Source organism: Anabrus simplex, chromosome 12, assembly GCF_040414725.1.
Source record: "Anabrus simplex isolate iqAnaSimp1 chromosome 12, ASM4041472v1, whole genome shotgun sequence".
Taxonomy (NCBI): Eukaryota; Metazoa; Arthropoda; class Insecta; order Orthoptera; family Tettigoniidae; genus Anabrus; species Anabrus simplex.
The window spans coordinates 30,651,631-30,663,592 of record NC_090276.1 but is presented as its reverse complement, the minus strand read 5'-3'; the positions used below and the strand labels follow the sequence as shown (position 1 = coordinate 30,663,592).

The window sequence follows — 11,962 nt, the reverse complement described above, 5'->3', positions numbered from 1 at the left end:
GGTATACATGAGTGAACGAACACTGGTTCCTGTGCTTACAATGGAGGAGTGTAGGAAAGTTTATGAAACCCCATTAATATCGATGCTAAAGACATCTACATGCCACTCAGGCCAAGATAAATACTTATCGTCATATTCAAACAATTTTCCTGCAATTTACTTTATCTCTCAGCCTTATGCAAAAATTGGCATCTGCGTCACTTGTTAACGTTCAGAGGATAACATTGCAAGGACTCGACAAAATATCTCATGTTGCAATACACCTGCGGTGTATACATAACCAGGGAAAGCACTAAACTTTGTCAGAATACGCCTTCTATCAACATGAAGTTCATCGTTGTCTTCTGTGTCCTGCTAGTCGTGCTGGTGAGATTTTAAACTTATTTCTTTCCTTTCAGTTGCATTTTATTTCACTTTTATGGCCATTTTTCGTAACTCTCCTTCTGTGTTCATGACCACTAACACAGGAGTAGTCAGTGAGTGGACTCATACGGTAATTCTCATTGTTGCTTAGCGTGCTCGGGTTCCATTCCCGACTCGGTCATGGATTTTAACCTTCATTGGTTCATTCTGATGGCTTGGGGGCTGGGCGTATATGCCGTCTTCGTCATTATATTTCATAGTATGTAGGGGCTCATCCTCATAGACACACAGATCGCCAATACGGTGTCAACTCGAAAGACCTGCACCAGGCCTCTTCGGAGTTTGCACGAATTCCTCCAGTGCGTAGCTAGCGAGTACTCTCTCACTGCAGCAAATTTTGAGAGTCCAAGTATCCCTCTGATGAGCTTAGAATCGTGAGAATTGTCCTGCGTCGTAAACAAGGTTCTGACAGTATAACAGTTGCTGGGTGTTCTTGAGAACAAAATTCCAGTTTAGCAGTTTCCATTATAATGGCAGGGCACTTCCCGCTTGCCATCAAAATCGAGTTGTGTTCTTATCATTATAATGACGTGCCCCCTTTCATAATACCAGCCATAATAGATTTGGGGAGTTTTGATTATAATGACAGGCCCCCTTTCCTACTACCATTTGTGTACTTTTGATTATAATGGCAGTCCGCTTTGCCTACGGTCATGTAAGACCACGGGCAGGTTTGTTATGGTTTGGGGCTTCTTCTTCCTTCACAACCTCTTCATCATTCCTTCCTTCTCTCCCATCCTTCTGTTGATATATTCAGTACCCTCTTCTGTAGTCTTTCCCCATTGGTGTTTCTATGTTCTACTCCTGTATCTTTCTCTGTAATTGAGCTCTGGCATCTTGGCTGGTCCCTTCCACCTTGATCTCCATTTCAGTCCAGACAATCCACTTAGTTCCCGTCTCTCCTCTCGTCCTACACGTTGTCTCCCATACTCTTCTGCTCATTCTCTCCATGTCCATCCTGATCATATGTCCAGCAAATCTTGCTCTATCGAGTCTTATATCTTCGGAGATCGTCCTCGTCTTTTGTTACAGTTTATCCCTTGATCTTCGTTCCCACCTTTCACCTACTCATTTTGGCCCCAGTATTTTTCTCAGGAATTCTATCCCTTCCTTCTCCATATTCTCTGTCCCATGCCTTCCTAGTGTCATCGTCTCGGTCATGTACAGTAATGAGTTCCTCACTGTTGCCTTGTAGTGCCTGAACTTTGCGCCTGTTGATATGTTTCTTTTATTGTTCACTTCTCTGGTTGCAAGATAGTTAGTCTTCACATTTTTCACTCTCTATTTTATCGATCGATGCTCCTATTCCTTGCTGTTAAATATTATCCAGGGTACTTATAGTTTTATACATTCTGCTCGGCGCCTTCTGGTAGGGTGTTTATAAGTACAAATGTTTATTTGTTTTTTTGTTTCAGGCACTTGCCACGCAGCGGAGTTATGCAGAGCCCGTAAGTACAGTTCACTAAATACAACAGAAATCATGAATTTGTTACTTAAAAGTAGAAAGGTGCAAAGTGCCGAATTAAAAATCCTGTAATTTTTACTCGATAGGAGCAAAGGGTCAAGATCATTGCATATCATCAGGCTAAGCCCAGAGAAATGAATAAAGGGTTGTTATGTCCACAAAAAGGTGCAGTGGTGCTAGGTACCTTCGCTGCCACATATGAAAGGTGCAATATGCCATTAATTTTTGTCGGCAGTGAATGGGTTATTTGAAAGTATAGAATAACAGTTATTTGTTAGTGGGCATAGTTTTCTTCCTTGTGATTCTGATTTTGCTCTTATATAAAAATTGAAAGTAATCATGCACACATAATTATTATCCCAGTAAAGATCGCGAGTGTGTTGTATTTGAGTCATCAGCCCATAGACTGGTTTGATGCGCCTCTCCATTTCTATGCAAATTCTACACCATACATCTGCTCTAATCTGATTGTCATAATCATACCTTGGTCTGCCCTGACCGTTGTTACCACCTACACGTTCCTCAAAAACCAACCGAATAAGTCCTGTGTGTCTCAAGTTGTGCCCTGGTATCGTATCTTTTTTCTGGTCAGATTTAGCCAAATCGGACTCCTTTCATCAATTTCATTCCGTATCTCATCATCCGGGATTCGATCTACCATTCTCACCTTCAGGATGTCCGGCTCCATGGCTAAATGGTTAGCGTGCTGGCCTTTGGTCACAGGGGTCCCGGGTTCGATTCCCGGCAGGGTCGGGAATTTTAACCTTAATTGGTTAATTTCGCTGGCACGGGGGCTGGGTGTATGTGTCGTCTTCATCATCATTTCATCCTCATCACGACGCGCAGGTCACCTACGGGTGTCAAATCAAAAGACCTGCATCTGGCGAGCCGAACATGTCCTCGGACACTCCCGGCACTAAAAGCCATACGCCATTTCATTTTACCTTCAGGATTTCAAAATATTATATTAACTTTCTTTCTGAGCGAGTTATCGTCCATGTTTCCCTTCCATACAATGCCACGCTCCAGATGAAAGTATCAATGTACGAAGTGAGCAAATTTCTTTCCTTAAGAACGACCTTATTTGTTTGTGCTAGTCCGCATTATTTTTGTCCTCCTTACTTCTGTCATGGTTACTTATTCTATTACCCAATTGACAATATTCATCTACTTTCATTAAGGGCAGAATTACGTGAAGAGAACGGAAATTTCGAAAAGGTAATCTGTGCTTAATTTGAAAAGCGCGCCTTCCTGAACAAGAATATGTATGATTTATGTGCATTTTTTTCGATTTCACAAATAAATTATGAATAATGTGAACCTAGGTATCAAGCCTGGGGCAAACATGTTGAAGGCAATGAAGGTCTTTGACATTAACCGTGTGAAAAATTCCCAAAAAGCAACTGCAGAATCCACTAAGGAAGGTAGAATTCGAAAAAGAAACAGAAAAAGGAAAAGAGAAGATGAAGAGAGCCAGCAGCAAGAAGAATATGGTCCTTTAATGTTCTGAGACAGGTGTGAGTGAAGCATAAACTTTGACTGCAGTTTCCCGAAAACCCTTTTTTTTACATTTAAGTACACGTTGCTCCTAAACTATTCTACCTAGAAATATGAAATTTTGTACACTCATGTATGACTGTACTATAATACTAAAACTCTAGAGTTTTTAATTTTGCTTCTAAATTGTGTTTTTCATAAACCTTTCTTTTTGTTGCTAAAAGTTACAATATTTTAAAATTAAATCTGAATTTGTAAATGAAGACAGAAATATTTATCAAATGTTAAAATTCTAGAGTTTCAAGACTTTCATGCGTCTATGAATGTGTGATGATAATTTGGAAGCAGTGGTACCAATACTTTAGTATTAATGTGTACCAACATGACATGTTTCAATAAGACCTTGAAAAATGTCTCACATTCAAAAAATTCCTTACAAGAAACCAGAAGTCTAAATACTATAAATTTCAGTCCATTAGAATCAGAAGGGCTTTGACTTGACGTGGTAAAGTTGGTGTATTTCTACCTTTCATGTTATAATAGATATTCTGAGAAATGTTATGGTAAGTCTCAGTATTATTTCATTGGCACTCATGTACTTCAGCCTTTAAGGCATATTTTCCTAAACTGAAATTTCACGCATCACCTGACTTCATTCGAAAACACTCCATTACTTTTATTTTGGATTTATTTTGCGTGGCACAATGCAATCCTAGTGGTGACTTCCTCAGAAAAGTATATTTTCATGGATCTTACAAAACATCATGTGCTCATTCATTTATTGGGGGAATGTACAAATACTAATGACAGCTTTCAGACAAAACTTACATTACTTATGTCCTTTCTTTGTTTCTGATCACTCCATTTTCAGTTTGCTGTGGTTTGTACAGATTCAGTATTAATCATCTGTTTTTCCTGTCCAGTCCTACGTTTTTCGTTTTTTGAAAGATAAGTTTACAATCCAATATCAATGCAAAAAGTAATTAGCAATGATAAATATTTGTTTTATTGTTTCAGCGTGCGCTCCCTGTCCCCGAAGGTGCTTATGTAAGTACAATTCACCAGTTACAACAAAATCATGCAGTGCATACAGTTATTCTTAAAAATTAGGGTATGATACCCAAAAAAACCTAAGATCAGAAATGAACCAGAATGTTACAAATGCATGTGATCAACTAATGCATAGAGTTCCAAAATTAAAATTCGTTCACTGTGTGTAACTAAATTCCAATTGCACACTCTGAGGCCTTTAATTGGAGGTGGAGTTCATAAGATTTAGAATATGAACCCATATCCTTAAACGTAGTGTCTCCCCACCATAACAAGTTTAAATATCCCGCCGTGCGCTCCGTCCATGAGGTGACCGTTATTGCATTGTTTCTGAGACCACGAACAAGAACAGGTTGGAGTGCCGTCCAACCAAGTCGATAATAACGTTGTACCTACGTGTCACGTTCCGGCATACTCACTCAGAAAGACCTCGTAGTCCAGCTGCCACAATCGGCGCAACCAGATCTTCCTCTCCATCAGAGATGGGTAGCAGATACGTAACATAAGAAGACCATTAGAGCCCGAATGTTAACAAATTGTAGGTTAGTATGCAAACTTACAGAAGACAGTAATAACAGGTATGCATAAGCCCAGAAACACAGTTGTACTTTGTTTAAAATAATAATGTAACATTATATTTGTGTGAAGAATAATATTTCACAAACAGAACTATAGCACTTGGAGTTAAATAAGTAATAATAATAATAATAATAATAATAATAATAATAATAATAATAATAATAATAATAATAATAATAATAATAATAATAATAATAATAATAATAATTGACAACCAGAATTATAGCACTTAGAGGTAAATAACTAGTAATAATATTTCACCAACAGAACTATAGCAGTTGGAGGTAAATAACTAATACTATTTCACCAACAATACAGCACTTGGAGGTAAATAACTAATACTATTTCACAAATAGAACTACAGTACTAGGAGGTAAATAACTAATACTATTTCACCAACAGAACTATAGCAGTTGGAGGTAAATAACTAATACTATTTCACCAACAGAACTATAGAAGTTGGAGGTAAATAACTAATAATATTTCACCAACAGAACTATAGCAGTTGGAGGTAAATAACTAATACTATTTCACCAGCAGAACTATAGCAGTTGGAGGTAAATAACTAATACTATTTCACCAACAGAACTATAGCAGTTGGAGGTAAATAACTAATACTATTTCACCAACAATATAGCACTTGGAGGTAAATAACTAATACTATTTCACAAACAGAACTACAGCACTAGGAGGTAAATAACTAATACTATTTCACCAACAGAACTATAGCAGTTGGAGGTAAATAACTAATACTGTTTCACCAACAGAACTATAGCAGTTGGAGGTAAATAACTAATACTGTTTCACCAACAGAACTATAGCAGTTGGAGGTAAATAACTAATACTCTTTCACCAACAATATAGCACTTGGAGGTAAATAACTAATACTATTTCACCAACAGAACTATAGCACTTGGAGGTAAATAACTAATACTATTTCACCAACAGAACTATAGCAGTTGGAGGTAAAAAACTAATACTATTTCACCAACAATATACCACTTGGAGTTAAATAAGTAATAATAATATTTGACAACCAGAACTACAGCACTTGGAGGTAAATAACTAGTAATAACATTTCACGAACAGAACTATAGCAGTTGGAGATAAATAACTAATAATATTTCACCAGCAGAACTGTAGCACTTGGAGTTAAATAAATAATAATAATAATAATAATAATAATAATAATAATAATAATAATAATAATAATAATAATAATAATAATAATAATAATAATAATAATAATAATAATAATAATTGACATCCAGAACTATAGCACTTGGAGGTAAATAAATATTAATAATATTACACAAACAGAACTCCAGCACTGCATTTGAATGTTACTTTCTAATGTTCTTCAGATGAACATACTGTGTGCCATCATATTTGCATAACATTAGGTGCCCGGTCTATTAAAACTCCTAGAAGTGATGTTACTCTCGCTACAAAACGGAAGAGCGGGCTGGTCAAGACTTGCTTTTGGGCAAATTTATATTGCATTGTAGGCTATTAAGGCCTAAACAGCCGGGCTCAAATGATCATCATCAAGTTCTCCTCTCTGCTCATCGACGCAGAAGACGCGGGATATTTAAACGTATAGTGGTGTTTTGCTTGTAGCTGGGAATGGTACGTTTTCTTTCAAGGGTTCCTATTCAAAGTAGTATTCACTTGACCCTCCCATAAGCCCTCAAGTTGTGCAATAGGAATTTAGGCACATACACAGCACCCATGAAATATGTTTCATTATTATCATAATATATTGTATTTTCCTCAAGAATATATAGACAGCTTTTTTCATTGATACCGGTTCAAAGGGATGTCTCTTGGCGAGCAAATGAGATCGTAGGTCATCAGATCCATTCCCTTAAAGCATGCCTTAACATTTTAGTAATATGTTGTGTGAAATAGTACAGAATACACTATTGTTTCCTGACAGCTCAATTTTTCAGTAACAAGGGCAGCAAGTAATGTGATTAATGTAATCATAGTTTAGATCTCTTCACATGGTTATGAGAGTATTGACGGGTTGTAATAAGGATGTGAAGTTGAGGGCGTATAAGTTTCTGGTGAACCAGTGTACGCGACCCTCACCAGGACTACTTGATACGAAAACTGAAAAAGAAAAATTCCATGGAAAGCAGCACGAGTCATCATCATCAGTGTTCTGCCATATGGCACGTCTTCACATGGCAATTCTCCACGCAATCCTGTCTCTTGTTTCCTCATATTTGTATTATATCATGATACTGTCCAGCATCTGATATCTTCTCCTTCCTCTTTGTCCTTTTCCATTTACCGTTCCTTCTATAGCATCTATATAAAAGCAATCTCTCCTCATCAAATGGCCAATCCAATTGTGCTTTCTTTTCTTGATTACTTTTAATATAATTCTCTCTTCCCCAACTCTTCTCAAGAAGTCTTAATTTTTTACCGTTTTCTATCCATTATATACTTTCCATTCTCCTCCAAATCCACATCTGAAATGCTTCCAGTCTTCTTTCGTCTTCTTTTCTCAATGTCCATGTCTCAACTCCATACAAAGCACTTCACAAATCGCTTTCTCGAGTCTCTATCCATGCCCCCACACAAAAGTCTACTGTCATTATTTAATGCTTTCTTCCCAATCGCAATACGAGTTTTCGCCTCTCGACTGCACCTCATGTCCTCTGTTCTGGGTGATTTCCGACAAAGGAGTAGTGTTACTAAAACGTTGCAAACTTTGGGCTGAGAAGACTTGGGAGTAAGGAGACGAGATGCTCGTCTATGTGGTATGTCAATGATGAGTTGGCGTCGAATGACATAAGTAGTATAATAACCATGAGTGGAGCTTTTAAACATAGGAAAGATCATAATATGAAGATAAAGTTAAAATTCAAGAGAACACATTGGGGCAAAAATTAATTTATAGGACGAGGGGTAAGGGACTCGAATAAATTATGAAGGAAAATGTTCGATAAACTCCCAAGATCTTTGAAAACATTTAGGAAAAAGCTAGGTAAACAATTATAAATAAATGCAAATATATTGTAAAACGATAAATTGATACGGAACATACCAATTCGGCGACCGCCCTAAATGCAGATCACTGACTGACTGACTGACTGACTGACTGACTGACTGACTGACTGACTGACTGACTGACTGACTGACTGACTGACTGACTGACTGACTGACTGACTTATGGATTGATTTATTCTTTGATTGATTGATTGATTGATTGATTGATTGATTGATTGATTGATTGATTGATTGATTGATTGATTGATTGATTGATTGATTGATTGATTGATTGATTGATTGATTGATTGATTGATTGATTGATTGATTGATTGATTGATTGATTGATTGATTGATTGATTGATTGATTGATTGATTGATTGATTGATTGATTGATTGATTGATTGATTGATTGATTGATTGATTGATTGATTGATTGATTGATTGATTGATTGATTGATTGATTGATTGATTGATTGATTGATTGATTGATTGATTGATTGATTGATTGATTGATTGATTGATTGATTGATTGATTGATTGATTGATTGATTGATTGATTGATTGATTGATTGATTGATTGATTGATTGATTGATTGATTGATTGATTGATTGATTGATTGACTCTCTGACAAGAACGAATTTGAAGCTTACCACTCCTGTAAACAAACCAATGTAATCGTAGACTACGGTAAGGCATGCGCCTTGAGGTATGCTGCCTGCGAAGCGAACAATGTATGTCGTGATGTCAACAGAGTAGTAGCACAGAGAGCGCTGTGAAATCAGTTGGGCGTCGTGCGGAATGGAAGTATTCCCGCGTTGAGCAGCGCACTTACATCAAAACAGCCGTCGCCGGGGGAGAATGTCACTGTTAATTGGTGGAAGACCTTGGGAATAATGCCCTCCCATACATACAGTTGAACCTCGATATATCGAACCACCTCGCGAACTAAATTTTATTTTCGAGTTATCGAAAATTCGAGATATAGAGAATATCATTTTTGAGCATGTAAGCACAGCATTGAATCATACCTACGGGCTTATACGGGATACAGTGTTTTTAACAGTATATATAGTAATATACAGAAAAACTCTATTTTACGGCATCACTTTAATTATAACCCTTATTATAGTAACTATTTAGAAGACAGGGTACAATACATACAAAACTGAAACAAGAAAGACCTTGGGAAGAAATCCGTCAGTCTCTTCTGTTTGTTACTGTTAACCTTTCCTCCCTTCACGTTGAAACTTCTTTACAATACCACGCAGCCGAGATTCATAAATGGAGCTTGTCATCCGCGACTCAGGGCGGTTGCTTTCGTACGTGACCGGTACACACCTCCGAGAGAGCGAGGCTTGGCTTCGCCGATTTTTCGTTCATTTTTTTTTCAAGTTGCTTTACGTCGCACCGACACAGATGGATCTTATGGTGACGATGGGACAGGAAAGGGCTCGGAGTGGGAAGGAAGCAGCCGTGGCCTTAATTAAGGTACAGCCCCAGCATTTGCCTCGTGTGAAAATGGGGAAACCACGGAAGACCATCTTCAGGGCTGCCGACAGTGGGGTTTAAACCCACTATCTCCCGAATACTGGATACTGGCCGCACTTGAGCGACTGCAGCTATCGAGCTCGGTCGATCATTTGTATTAGTTTTCGGTTCCCGTCATGTTAGCTCCCATCACCACTGCAAACCTCTCTTTACTCGTTAATTGTTCCTCACAAAGCACAAATGCCGTATTTGCACAGTTAATTTTGCACACGAAGTTCGAGTTACAGAGCAGTTTTTGCTTCAGGGGAGGAAACGGTTGCTTCGAGAAAACGAGAAATTCGTATAAACCGAATTTCGAGTAATAATCATATAAATACATAGCTGTGTCGATGCGAAGTAAAGCGAATTCTAATAAAATGTATTACATTATAACAGTAAACTCGTGTCGTTATCCTGTGGCGGTGCGGATCTTCTTTTTTTCAGGCACACCCGCAATAGGTGTGAGATGCATGTACCATTTCGACCACATACCATTCTTAAATTTCCGTCAGTACCGGGAATCGAACCCGGAACCCCTAGGACAGCAGTTAATTACATTAAGGGCCGATGACCTTCGATGTTAGGCCCCTTTAAACAACAAGCATCATCATCATAATTACATTAACCTTTAAGCTACGAAGGCAGTTTTCGAATATACGCGTTTATTCCTGTTACTAGAAATGTAGCCTAAATTGCAGGCTTTAATGTGTATTACAATAAGCCTAATGTTGTGTTAGGCCTTAGCCGACATGTAATTATTTAATTTTAACCGTACACACTTCTTTGATCATGACAATACTTTGTTCTTGCTTACGTACCCTAAATGAGGCCTACTGGCTGAAAAATTGATTATGATAGTTTAGTCATATTGTCTGTTCTTAATGCCATTGCAACCGCTCGCAATATATGAAAACCGAGTGCTTATTGCTCACAAAATATATATCTTTACCATTATTTCACAATTCGCTGGTTATGATAAAACTATTAATTACTTGTAGTCAAAGACAAAGGACTTATTTTAATAGCATTTTTGTTCTTGAATCCATTTTAAATCCGAAACTCACCTGTATCGAAAACGGAAATACTGCGGGGAACGCCCAGACCTAGTCCTAATATGGCAGCTCCATAAGTAACATGCTTGTCCTGACATGTGTATATAGACCTTGGCTACTACCAGCAGTCACAGAGCCATCTGTTGTTGTGAAAACACACTCTGCCTGCATAAGTTCCACGCTACAATTAGCTGCTTCTGATCTGCTCACATATCTGAAAAAAAATATATTGAAATGACTTTTGCCCCAACCGTTTTATAATATGAAAATATTTATTTATTTATTTATTTATTTATTTATTTATTTATTTATTTATTTATTTATTTATTTATTTATTTATTTATATTCTAATTCGTGTTCTTCTTTCTCTTTTTTCTAGTATTTTGACTGTTTTAGGTATCCTAACAACCCACCGCGGCATTGTGATAAGATCCTAAACCACTGAATGAATACCAGTACTCTCGCAAGAAAAGGAATTGTCAGAGGAATAAGCCAATACATTCTTGGAACATTGCTATGCCAATCAACTTCATGATTTACGATCACTATTTGCACCATTAAAGCACAAAAGATAAGCACTGATTTTATTATTCTTCGGTGTTATAGAAATCTTTATAATCTTATAATTAATCTTCAGAATAAACAATAAAATCTATGAAAATATAACTTCTCTATTCTCCTTGTTTACCTAAGACCATGGTGTTAGAAGGAAAGGCGATGAAGTGAGCATTTGGAATATGTACCCTTAATGTCAGTCAGTTCGCTTGTCTGCCGCCACGGAGCTCAATTGAACTTGAACAATGCTATGAAAAAAACCGCTAGCATTAAAGTATATTAGGGTCGCTATAATCCTGTATGCCGGGGGATCTACGAATGCCGGATTATCATGTATTTCTGATTATCATCGTCAGTTTTACAAACATGGTTTAAACAAGGGCATATAAATAAAAACTAAGTTTCAAAGCACCAAAACGAACAACTGATATTACAGTATAAAAAAGAAAATTACGTAGTACTGTACTGTGCTCGAACCAGATACACTCTCGTTAGTTCATACGTGTCCTTGATTCTGTCTTCAGGCAGTATTCCAGGAGGCACCTCGGTACGCATCGCTTCATTTCTATTACACGTAACACAATTCGACAACACACTTCGGATGAATCTCCCACTCCCCAAGAACCAGAATCTCTCTTTCTCTCCCTCTCTCAGATGTGTTCCAATATGCATCAATCTGGGGGTGCTCTTCAGGTATAAGCAGTTACACTAATCTGTGTTTGCTCGGAAGAATCATCAGTGATCGGAAATGTTCATTGTTTTTTCATTCCTTGATCTTTGTCTTCACCCGCAAGATTCCTTCCCCATCCT

At 37.5% G+C, this 11,962-nt stretch overlaps 1 long non-coding RNA gene across 1 annotated transcript; it reads left to right on the top strand.

The window, feature by feature from the left end:
- Positions 1 to 254: 254 nt before the first annotated feature.
- Positions 255 to 11,263, top strand: LOC136884263 (uncharacterized). The gene is made up of 4 exons (XR_010861330.2): positions 255 to 366; positions 1,839 to 1,871; positions 4,403 to 4,432; positions 10,977 to 11,263. It is a non-coding gene; the product is annotated as an uncharacterized lncRNA (long non-coding RNA).
- Positions 11,264 to 11,962: the final 699 nt, after the last annotated feature.